Source organism: Neomonachus schauinslandi, chromosome 5 (genome assembly GCF_002201575.2).
Source record: "Neomonachus schauinslandi chromosome 5, ASM220157v2, whole genome shotgun sequence".
Classification (NCBI taxonomy): domain Eukaryota; kingdom Metazoa; phylum Chordata; class Mammalia; order Carnivora; family Phocidae; genus Neomonachus; species Neomonachus schauinslandi.
In genome coordinates, this window is record NC_058407.1 from 54,161,432 (window position 1) to 54,174,810 (window position 13,379).

At 34.5% G+C, this 13,379-nt stretch overlaps 1 pseudogene; it reads left to right on the forward strand.

Moving 5' to 3' along the window:
• The first annotated feature begins 4,414 nt into the window (after positions 1–4,414).
• On the forward strand, positions 4,415–4,533 carry LOC123324910 (annotated as a pseudogene).
• The last annotated feature ends 8,846 nt before the right edge of the window (positions 4,534–13,379 follow it).

Here is a 13,379-nt window from a genome sequence, read left to right on the forward strand (position 1 = left end):
GCCTTTCAGATTGGCTTCTTTCACTTAGCAATATGTATTTAAGGTTTCCCCATGTATTTTCATTGCTTGATAGCTCATTTATTTTTATTGCTAAACAATATTTTACTGTATGAATGTACTATGGTATATGGTATATATGTACTATATGGTATCCATTCCCCTAATGAAGGACATGTGGTTGCTTCCAATTTTTGGCCATTATGAATAAAGCTGCTACAATCATTCATGTAGGTTTTTGTGGGAGCATATATTTTCATTCATTTGGGTAAATACCTAAGAGTGCAGTTGCTGGATTATATGGTAAGAATATGATCAATTTTGTAAAAAACTACCAAACTGTCTTCCAAAGTGTCTATATCCTTTGGCATTCTCATTAACAATGCATAGGAGTTCTTATTGTGCCACATCCTCACCAGCATTTGGTCTTGTCGATGTTTTGGATTTTGGTCCTTCTAATATGTATGTAGTCGTATCTCGTTGTTTAATTTGCAAATCCTTTATGACATATGTTGAGCATCTTTCATATGCTTCTTTGCCATCTGTATATCTTCTTTGATGAGGTGTCCATTCAAATCTTGTCTGCCTATTTTTTAATTGAGTTGTTTATTTTCTTTGAGTTTTAAGAGTTCTTTTCATATATTGAATACATGTCTTATATATTTTCAAATATTGTTTCCTACTCTGTAGCATGTACTTTCATTTTCTTTACAATATCTTTTCTAGAGCAGAAGTTTGTGTGTGTGTGTGTGTGTTTATGAAGTCCAAATCATACATTTTTACTTTCATGGATCATTCCTTTGTTGTATTCAAAAATCTGTTGCCAAACCCAAGGCCACCTAGATTTTCTCCTACATTATCTTGTAGAAGTATTACAGTTTGCACTTTACGTGATTTATTGAGTTAATTGATTTATGGAGTTAATGATGATTTATTGAGTTAATTTTTAAAAAAAGATGTAAGGTCAGTGTCAATTCCTTAAATTTTTTGTTTTTTTCATGAGAATGTCTGGTTGTTCCAGGATCATTTGTTGAAAAGATCATACTTATACTTTGGATTGCCTTTTTGGTGTGTGAAAAATAAGTTCAATATATTTGAATATATTTGCATAGGTCTATTTTGGGGCTCTATATTTTGTTCTGTTGACCTATTTTTTTTATTTCTGAAATAGTACAACACTTTCTTGATTACTGTAGTTTTATAGTTGGTCTTGAAGTTGGGTAGTTTCAGTCCCCTGGGTTCATTCTTCTCATCAATATTCTGTTGGTTGTTTTGCCTTTCCACATAAACTTTAGAATCAGTTTGTTGATATCCACAAAATAATTTTCTGGTCGTTTGAATGGGATTGCATTGAACCTATAGATCATTTTGAGAAAAACTGACATCTTAATAATATTGAGTCTATCCATGAACACGGAATATCTTTCCATTTATTTAGATCTTCTTTGATTTCTTTCACTAGCTTATATAGTTTTATTCATATAGGTCTTGTAAATATTTTGTTAGACTTACACCTATGTATTTTAAATTTTTGGTGCTAATGTAATGGTGTTGTGTTTTTATTTCAAGTTGTAACTGCTTGTTGCTGATAGATAGGAAAACAATGGACTTTTGTATATTAACCCTGTGTCCTGCAATTTTTCTATAATTGTCATTGCTACTAGGATTTTTTGTTGTTCTTGATTCTTTGCCATTCTCTACATGGACAACTATGTGATGTGTAAACAAAGAGTTTTATTTCTTCCTTCCCCATCTGTATGTATTTTACTTCCTTTCATTATCTTACTACATTAGCTATAACTTTCAGTACAGTGCAAAATAATAGTGGTGAGAACATTTTTTTTCTTCTGGTCTTTTGAGAAAAAAATATAGTTTCACACCATTACATATGAAGTAAGCTGTAGGCTTTTGGTAGGTGTTGTCTATCAAGTTGAAAAAGTTCCCCTTATATTCCTAGCTTCCTGAGAGTTTTTACCATGAATGGGTGTTGGATTTTTTTCAAAGACTTTTTCAACATCTACTGGTGTGATAACATGACTTTGGTTCTTTTTTTTTTTTAAGATTTTATTTATTTATTTGAGAGAGAGAGAATGAGAGAGAGAGAGCATGAGAGGGAGGAGGGTCAGAGGGAGAAGCAAACTCTCTGCTGAGCAGGGAGACTGATGAGGAACTCCATCCTGGAACTGCAGGATCATGACCTGAGCTGAAGGCAGTCGCTTAACCTACTGAGCCATCCAGGCGCCCCATGACTTTGGTTATTTAGCCTATTGATGTAATGGATTACATTAATTTTTGAATATTTAATCTGACCTGCATACCTGGAATAAATCCCACTTGACTGAGGTGTACAATTCTTTCCATGCAACACTGGATTAAATTTACGAAGATATTATTGGGAATTTTTACATAATGTTTATGAAAGATATCGCTGATAGTTTTTCTTTCTTGTGATGTTTTTGTGTAAAGTATTAGGTTAATGCCTCATTAAATGACTTCGGAAATGTTACCTCAGATTTTTATTTCCTGAAGAGACCATAGAGAACTAGTATCATTAAATATTATAATTCACCAGATGACCCAGATGGACCTGGTACTTTATGTTTTAGAAGATTAATAATCATTGATTCAATTTATTTAATAGATATAGGCCTATTTGGACTATCTCTTTCTCCTTGTGTGAGTTTTGGTAAGTTGTGTCTTTCAAAGAATTGATCTTTTTTCATCCAAGTCACTGAATTTGTGGGCCTAGACTCATACATTATATTACTCCCCCCACCCCAATTTTTTGTGGTAAAATATGCATAACATAAAATTTACCATCATAACCATTTTAAAGTGTACAGTTCAGTAGTATTAAAAACATTCATAATGCTGTGCTACCATCACTACTTTCCATCTGCACAACTCTACCATCTTCTAAAACTGAAGCTCATTAAACAGTAACTCTCAATTCTCCTTTCCCTTAGCCCCTGGAAACCACCATTTTACTTTCTGTCTCATGATTTTGATTCCTCTAAGTACCTCATATAAGTGGAATCATAAAATATTTGTCTTTTTGTAACTGGCTTATTTCATTTAGCATAATGTCCTCAAGGTTCATCCTTCTGTAGCATATTGCAGAATTTCCTTCCTTTTAAAGGGTGAATAACATTCCACTGTATGTATATACCACATTTTGCTTCTCCATGCATCTGCTGATGGACATTTGGGTTGCTTCCATGTTTTAGTAATTAAGAATAATTTTGCTATTAACATGGTTATACAAATATCTCTTTTTGACCTGGTTTCAACTCTTTTGGGTTTATTCCCAGAAGTAGAATTGCTGGATTATATGATAGTTCTATTTTTAATTTGAGGAACATTATGCTGTTTTCCACAGAAGCTGAATCATTTTACATTTCCACCAATGGTGCATAAAGATTCCAATTTTTCCACATCCTTTCTAACACTTGTTTTCTGTTTTTTGATAGCAGCCATCCTAATGGACTGAGGTGGTATCTCACCGTAGTTTTGATTTGGATTTTCCTAATGATTGGTGATGCAGAGCATCATCTCATGTTTGTTCACCATTTGCATATCTCATTTGAAGAAATGCCTATTCAAGTCTTTGCCCATTTTTCAGTGCATTTCTGTTTTTGCTATTAAGTTTTAGGAGTTATCTGTATAGTCTATTAATCCCTTATCAAATATATGATTTGTAAATATTTTCCCCATTTTGTGGTTGCCTGTTTGCTTTATTGATAGTGTCTTTTGATGCACGAAATTTTAAGAACTTTCAAGAAGCCCAATTTGTCTAGTTTTGTTGTTGGCTGCACCTTTGATGTCATAACCAAGAAAACACTGCCAAAACCACTGTCATGAAGTTTTTGTTCTATTTTTCCTCTCTGAGACTTTTATTGTTTTAGCTCTTACATTTAAATGTTTGATCCATTTTGAGTTAATTTCTTACGTTATTGGGTAAGGGTCCAAATTTAGTCTTTTGCATGTGAATAGCCAGTTTCTCCAGCACCATTTGTTAAAAAGACTGTCCTTTCTCCATTTAATGGTTTTGGTACCCCTATCAAAAATTATTTGACCACATATATATAAGGGATTATTCCTGTCTTTATTCTAGTACCAAACTGTTTTGATTACTGTAGCTTTGTAGTAAGTTTTGAAATCATGAGGTGTTGACTCAGTTTCATTCTTTTCCAAGATTGTTTAACCTCTTTGGGGTCCTTTATCCATATGAATTTTAGGATGGATTTTTCTATTTTTTGCAAAAAATGTCACTGGAAACTTGATAGGGATTGCACTGAATCTGAAAATAATTTGGGTAATATTACAAAGTTGGTCTAATCAGGTCTATTTCTAGAGGCAGCAATGGTACCATTAATTGTGGCAGCATCTAGTACCCAATGATTTTGCTGGTGGCGTATGCTTTGCACAGTGGCAGTATCGTAGCCAATGAGGTTTATCTGAGGCGCAATTATTGCTAATTGTAATGTCTATACCTAATGAAAGTATTAATTACTAGATCAATTTTGCATTCTAATTTTCAACTCTTTATTCACCAAGTACACTCCAAGCCAGTTTCTTTGAGAATTGTAACAATTCTGAGACTCTCCCCCAAATTTTCTTTTTTTTTAAGTAATCTCTCTGCCCAACATGGGGCTCAAACTCACAACTCTGAGATCAAGAGTCACATGCTCTACTGAGTGAGCCAGCCAAATGCCCCCCCCCCCCCAAACTTACTTACTTCTTTCTATTGGAATCATTTTCTATTGCTTGAATCTGTATACCCGGATTGATACAGAAAATGTCACTTAGGTTTTTTGGAGAGAGGAGTGAGAAGGATTCTGTGATTGATTTCCTCAAAATTTTAGGACTGAAGGCAGTGAAAATACAGCTATTCTTAAGGGTTAAAACTTCAAAAAGACCTCCAATTAAAAGGGGAACCCTCCTACAGTGTTGGTGGGAATGCAAGCTGGTGCAGCCACTCTGGAAAACAGTATGGAGGTTCCTCAAAAAGTTGAAAATAGAGCTATCATACGATCCAGCAATTGCACTACTGGGTATTTACCCCAAAGATACAAATGTAGGGATCTGAAGGGGTATGTGCACCCCGATGTTTATAGCAGCAATGTCCACAATAGCCAAACTATGGAAAGAGCCAAGATATCCATCAACAGATGAATGGATAAAGAAGATGTGGTATATATATACAATGGAATATTATGCAGACATCAAAAGGAATGAAATCTTGCCATTTGCAACGATGTGGATGGAACTGGAGGGTATTATGCTGAGTGAAATAAGTCAATCAGAGAAAGATATGTATCATATGACCTCACTGATATGAGGAATTCTTAATTTCAGGAAACAAACAGGGTTGTTGGGAGTGGTGGGGGTGGGAGGGATGGGGTGGCTGGGTGATAGACATCGGGGAGGGTATGCTATGGTGAGCGCTGTGAATTGTGTAAGACTGTTGAATCACAGACCTGTACCTCTGAAACAAATGATACATTATATGTTAAAAAAAAAAAAAAAAGAAGAAGATAGCAGGAAGGCAAGAATGAAGGGGGGAAATCGGAGGGGGAGACAAACCATGAAGAGACTATGGACTCTGAGAAACAAACTGAGGGTTCTAGAAGGGAGGGGTCGGGGGATGGGTTAGCCTGGTGATGGGTATTAAAGAGGGCACGTACTGCATGGAGCACTGGGTGTTATATGCAAACAATGAATCATGGAACACTACATCAAAAACTAATGATGTAATGTATGGTGATTAACATAACAATAATAATAAAAAAAGAAAAGAAAACCTAAAAAAAAAAAAAGACCTCCAATTAATAGAACAAAAACTAGTCCTATTTTCATATGTGGTCATTTGGAAGGAAACATCCACTGAATATAAAGCCTTGGAGGCAGCCAGGAACTGTTGCTGCAGAGTAAATGAGGGGCAAGATAAATTTCAACAAATGTGGAGGTCTTTGTTTTTTTCCTACTCTAAAAACCGTGGAAACTTAAACAAATAAAAATATAAGTCCAGATTTCCATAGCCTTGGCTCATGTCATACACTGACGATCAAAACTTCGTATTACTGTGCTACACTTTTTTTTTGAAGCCATAGTTTTTAGGCAGACTAAAATCAAGCTCACATTTTGATCCTGTGCTTTACTGAGTTTCAAAAGACATTTAAATCCACAGACTCTCCATACGATATGTTCACATTGATTGGCAAAAAAACAGAGTGGAGATATTTTGATATTAAGTCCTGAACTCTCAAATTTTACTGAAACATACTTAGCAGCTGAAGCAGCTCTTCTTTCCATATTTGATAAGACTTTTCCTTCCCAGTTTGAAGGGTCTGATAATCTAAAAGCAGTAGAGGACCAGAGGCCAATTCTCTTTATTACTAAAACTGGCCATCCTTTGTAATTCCTATTTAATTAAAGTAAAGTTATACTTGTGCTACCTGAAAGAAGTGGGAAGGGTAATTACAGTGTCAAATTTTGAACAAAATAGTATATACTTGCAAAGACAAATGTGTTTTGAGAAAGTATATACAAATTAAAATCACAAGGATACATAAGAAAATTTATGCTGGGTATGTTCAATCAAATATAGAAATGTACAAGTTTTGAAAAAAGTGAAATTATCAGCATGGGATTTCTATCAGATCAAAGTTCTAGCAGGAGCAGCTGGAAGAACATACACTTGATCCATTTCAATGATTGTTGGAAACCTGGATCTATAATAGATGAACTTAAGTCAAGTAGGCAGAATTCTTTGGCAAATGTACAGGGTAGAATTTAGAGATTTAGATAAGAATATTTTAGTGGAATTATTAAAAGCAATCTGTGTTGGGCGCCTGGGTGGCTCAGTTGGTTAAGCGACTGCCTTTGGCTCAGGTCATGATCCTAGGGTCCTGGGATCGAGTCCCACATCGGGCTCCCGGCTCAGCAGGAAGCCTGCTTCTCCCTCTCCTACTCCCCCTGCTTGTGTTGCTGCTCTCGCTGTCTCTGTCTCTGTCAAATAAATAAATAAAATCTTTAAAAAAAAAAAAGCAATCTGTGTACACACTTTCTAACTTTATTGCAGAGGGTCCATAATCATACCTTTCCAGCTAAGTAATGAGTAACATGTCGGTGAAGATAGAGCTTCATCTTTGAAAAGCAGAAACTGATACTGATAGGCCAGGGCTGCTGGTTAAAGATGCCTTAAATGGGTTCTCTCATTTCGGTAGGAATGCTGGTTTCACACTGAGGCATAGCCCAAGTAATGGCATTTCAGTGCTGAAAAAAAGTGAGTTTGGTTTTCATAATGAGAAGGAGGATTTTTTTGTTAATCAGAATGTTCTGGTTTGCAGAAGTTGTTTGTCTTGTGGTCCTAGGACTGACATAGTAAGACAAACCACTAAGTTAATATTAAGTTTTGCATTGGAAAAAACAAAAATTAAATGTGAAAACATAGGTCTGACTTGAGCAGATATAAGAGAATTACAGCTTCTTACCCAATTTCCAAATATGTCAGTTCACAGATCTAATACTTTTTAAATAAAGTGAAGCTCAAGTACTTTAAAAATACAACCTCAGAATAATATGACAAGTATATCTTGTGTATCTTTTCCTCAGAAGATCCAAAAGGAGGTCAATGACAAGCAGCTATACTTTGGAAAAAAAATTGAGATATCCTTAGTGGATGTTCAATACTGGATATGAGCTAATAGTAATCCCTGGAAAACGGTGGTTTGGCAATCATAGTGGTGTCAGATAATTAACGAAATTTTAACCTGAGTTTGCCTCAAAATGGTATGACTGGAAACCCTAATGTCTTCTCATAATTACTTTCCATGTTTCTGCATATTGTATGCAAAAATATGCATGCATGTATGTATCTACTTATTTATTTATATATCTAACAAGTGGCAGAAGTCACAAACCCTACCTTGACACCCTGACCCACAAAATATGAATTTCCAGTAAAAATGACCATGTAGAAGGTTCTAGAATGCCTCCTGACCAAAAGAGTAAATAAAAAACAATAGCAACAATAGAAATAGAAATAGAAATCACAGAGATTAGTGCTTAAATCTAGAACCTGAAGCTATAATACTGGAATTTCAACTCTTTGGCAGGTAAAAAGACATAAGGATCTTGGTTATAATAACTTAATTTGCTGATTACTTCTAGAGCAATTACTTTTCCCTGTTGTTCTCTGTATTAAAGCTAGTCAGCAGAGCACAAAGGAGCTGGTATACAATTGCAGATCCAGTAAATTCTCCTTTTCTCCCAATCCCAGTTAATAGAGAATATCAGATTGTTATGACTTTTCAGGAAAAGACTATAACTGAAACATCTTGTCTTATGGTAACATCATCTCTCTTACTTTGTGTCACAATCTGGTTCCCGTTGTCTTAGATTTTCTCACCTTATTAGAGGTCATCATGCTGAAATGATCTGAAGCCAGCAATAGCAACAATACCATGTTCACTCAAGAAGACAAATATCTGTCTGTAAATGGAAAACTAATTTCACAAAGATACAGGAACCAGACAACTAATTGAAATCCTGAGAACAAATATACTTGTGGAATGATGACATAGAGCCTTCATAGTAAAAGATAAGTATGCTATCTATCCCTATGCTACCAAGAAAAACTCACAAAACTTAGGGTTCCTTAAATTTTGAAGACAACATATGTCACAACTAGATGTTCTACTTCAATTGATTCGAAAGACTTTCCCCTTGGAGTTGGATTCAAACAAAGAAAGTACCTTTTAGGTGATCCCAAACTGTAATTTAGCCTGCTCTATTTCTTGATTTTTATGAAATTCAGTGTTTTGATTATCATCTGGTTCTTGGAATAAATTATATTTTTGATTGTTGAGAAAATTTTTCAAGGCTAGATATATAGATAGACCTCTTGGAATGCATCCATAACATGAAAATATTTGTGTGTCATGTGAATGTGCAAACAGTGCCTCCACTTTGAGGTGGCTCTCAATAATTGGGTGGATCATATGATCCACCTTGTGAATATCAGTCAATTTCTATTACAAACTGCCTATTTATTTAATGGACCCATGAATACTAAGTGTCAATCATCACACAAATGAAAGTTATGCACAGGCTCAATAAATTACTTAAGAGAGGAGATAATATTCATAAACAATTCATAAGTCAGAGAAGACAAAAAAACCACATTAGAGTATATTTCAGGCTTAAAGACAAAGTAACTATCCTCAATTATGCAGCCTAGTTAATATAATGTCTCTTATAATTAGTTATTCCTCTCTTGGAAAGAATTAAGTAAGAAGAGAACTAGCTAAAATTCCTTTCACTAGGTAGGAATTGGATGACTTTCCTTATTTATGTGTTTTAGTAGGAATGTAGTAAAGAGAGAAGAGTTCCTTTCCTACACAGCCCTCAGATACTGGGACTAGAATTAAAAAAAAAAAAAAAAATAAAATAAAAAAAAACCATCTAGATGATGTTACCATAAGTCAATAATAAAAAAGAAGTATAAGTATAACGTGTTTGCATATATTCTATTCATATATTACCTTTAGTTTTTATAGAGCATTTCTTCAGATATTGTGAAATAGACACCAATTTGTGAATATTATGCCAATTCAGATATATTTTATATATTCTATTTATAACTTGGTATCATAAACAACTCTTTTAATTCACAAAAATTTCAAAAGTATTTGAGTTTCTTTCTAAGAGGCTTCTTCACTTATTCAACTTGTATTTATGGACTTTCCCGTCTTTAGGGGGTGGGAGTGTGGGATGGCTTAGGTATCCCAGTCATCAGATAAGTAGTTGTCCACAGATGTAGTCTTATATTATAGGTAATGGCCATTCCTGTCAGTAAATTAGAGGTGGTAGTTATCAAAGGTAAATTACCTCTGCACATACTGATAGGTAACTTAACTCGTTTAGGCCCTGGGCACAGGATATTGTATCTGTGGAAGTGAGGCAGTCAGCAGCAATTTCTCATCTCCTACAAGCTTCTTGTTTTCAGATTTTTCTTACAGTGGCCTTTGGTAAAAATATTCATATGGCTAATCCTGGTTCAGGGGCCACCTCTCCTCTTGGACAGTCTCCCGGGGACTGCTTACAATTCTAATAATTCTGGAGCTAAAATGATTACAACTGAAAAACCAGGACCAAAACTTTCCTAAAAGTTATGGAAGCCTTCAACTTTCAAAACTTCTTAGTAGTATAGGGAAAATATGTACATTTGATTTTACTGATGCAACAAAGTGACAAAAATATATATTTATATAATTGGTAAGTTTTCATATTAAAACATTCATATTCTGCTATGTGTCTGTATCATTGTCTTAGTCTATTCAGGCTGCTATAACAAAATATTACTGAGTGGCTTATAAACAACACAATTTTATTGCTCACAGTTTTGGAAGGTGGAAAGTCCAAGATCAAGATGCCAGCACGATGCCATCTAGCAAGAGTTCCCTTCCTGGTTCATAGCCAACAGCTTCTAGTTATGTCTTCATATAGTGGCAAGAATTAGAGATCCCTTTGGAGCTTCTTTTATAAGGTGCTAATCTTATTCATGAGAGCTCCACCTTCATGACCTAATCACCTCCCCGAAGGCCTACCTCCTAATACTATCATTAATGGCAGTTAGGATTTCAATATACAAATTTAGCGGGGGAGGACAGAAACATTCAGATCATAGCGATCATTAATAATAAATCCTCCTAGAGTATCTCTTCCCAAAGTACAACATGAACGACCATAGGTATTGATTTTTACATGTGTACATTAATTTTCCTAAACTATATAAATCAAAGAAACTAACTGTAATCTTCATGCTTTTGCCGTTACAACATAAAGCAGTGATATTGTTTTATTTTCTTTATTACTTTTTAAAAGATTTTATTTATTCATTTGAGAGAGAGACAGAGAGAGCACAAGCAGGGGGAGAGGCAGAGAGAGAGGGAGAAGCAGACTCCCCACTGAGCAGGGAGCCTGACATAGGGCTCCATCCCAGGACCTGGAGATCATGACCTGAGCTGAAGGCAGACACTTAACCAACTGGTGCCCCAGGTGCCTCAGTGATATTGTTTTATTTTTCCTTGACATTTTTGAAACTTAGAGACTATTCTTTTGCATAGGACATAGACTAGAAATGCAACTTTAATTGCACCTCACTGTAAGAAATAATTTTGTTCAAATAAATTCTGTGATTAAACATACACAAATATTATCTGCTACTAATAAATTAAAGGTCCTTAATAATAAAAAATAATTTATAGTATTATCATGGATATTAAAAAATATACTGTTTCCACATGCAAATTCAGAAAAACAAAACAAAATAACAGAGGACACCTATTATTCTTAAATTGGTTAAACGTATTTTAATGGTTATTTATAAATTAAGGACATAAAATAGACCCAAAATTATAAATGTGCATGATTTAGACCTACATTGGGAAAACAGCTACCAGGCAAGTAGTTATGACTTAATTGACCATTTTTATAGCATTTAATGTGAATGTTTACTTCTCCATTGAGAAGAATTAGTAGAGGTTGAAGCAGGTTATCAATAATTTAACAGGGACTTTGCCTTGTTTATGTTTGTGGATAGACTGTAAGGCTAATAGAGTCAATTTGCGTTCTTTTGTCCTGGGATGCCTTGCATATTTGTTTTGTTCATATGCATCTATAGGAATTGAGAACAACCTTTGTAGTAAATATATGTTTACTAGCTTCAGGCATGGTGCCAGGGATTTTTATTTAGGCATGTCACCTCATAACTAAAATCAGGTAGCTGGCAACTGGATGAATATAAATAATGGAAGACTATATTCCTACCAAAAAGATAAAGAGACTTACCTACTATCTTTTGAAAATCTGTTCCCCATTAAAATTAATTCACTTTTAAAGCAAAACTAATACACTTTTAGGTTTGATTTCTGAGCCTTTGTAGATAAAAATGATGTTTGGTCATAGCTGTGTCTTTCTTGGAGATCACAGGACATCTCTGTTACTAACATATTGTAGAAAATATAGATAAGTCATATAAGCCACACTTGAACTGTGAAGTATATGTGTGTGTGTGTATGTGTATACCATATATATAGCAAGGCAACATATATGTGATATGCCCTCAAATGATCAGCACCTTTCTGAACTTCCCAAGTAAAAAAGAATTTTAAAAAAAGTGAAAGATAGCCCCAAAATGTCTTACTATCCTTATTGATCCAATTTTTGTAAACACAAATGCTTGAATACTACTAAAGAATAAAAATAGTAAAATGACTCCCATAACAATATAAAATAAGTAGATGTAAAAGACGTTACTTCTTTAATGGGAGGATCCATAAAATGTTTCAAGTGGTTAAAAGAAAATTAAAATATCGCATACATGTAGGCAGAAGAGGAATACTGAAATGAATTTACATGTAGTAGAAACAGGTCTGTCCACAGGACAATAATTAGTACACTGGAGACAACTAATTTGCTTTTCTGTGAACACAATTAATATGCATTGTTTTCTGTTTTCTGTAACTTATACAGTTGTAAAATAGATCAAAGACAATAAAAGGTAGAAATAATTCAGACAGGTACCTTGGAAGGCACCTAGTTTCCCAAATGGAAGACACCAAATACTCTTTTTGGACTATTCCCAAGTCTTCCACAGTTTTTTTCTGACAATAAACAAAAAGTACTATTTCATTTAGAAATACTATGCTTTCATAGAATTATCTTGCACTTAGCAACATTGTTTTCTCCAAATCTTTTCATCAGTAGACTTAATAATTCAAGTTTTTCATCTATTCCTATGGATCTAGATTTGAATCTCTACATCAGTATGTCATATTATTCTAACATTTTTTAATGTTTTCTTAAATGACCAGATCATGTTGACAAAATTCTGGTAAAGACAACTTTGTAACAGATGTCTTGAATTATAAATAGGAAAACACCTTTCTTTTGAGTACATCTCAGTTGCTAATGTTACTACAATACCAGGCTTGCTGGCCAATGAGTGCTAGAAAGTGGATGTTTGAAAGGAGTAAGAACCAGAGCAGGAATCAAAGTTAGCTCAGAATCAAGATAAGACTTTTTTGCTCTCTGCTCTTTTTGGATTCTTTTGTAATCACTCTACTCAAACAAATCTCTCTTCCAAACTTCTCAATTTCTGCTTATGTAGATCTCTTAAGGAAGACACTTTTTTTTTTTTAAAGAAGATTTTATTTATTTATTAGAGAGAGAGAGAAAGCAGAGGGAAAGGCAGAGGGAGAAAGAAAGAATCTTAAGCAGACTCCATGCTAAGAACAGAACCCCACACAGGGCTCGACCCTGAGATCATGATCTGAGCTGGAACCAAGAGTTGGACATTCAACCGACCAAGCCAT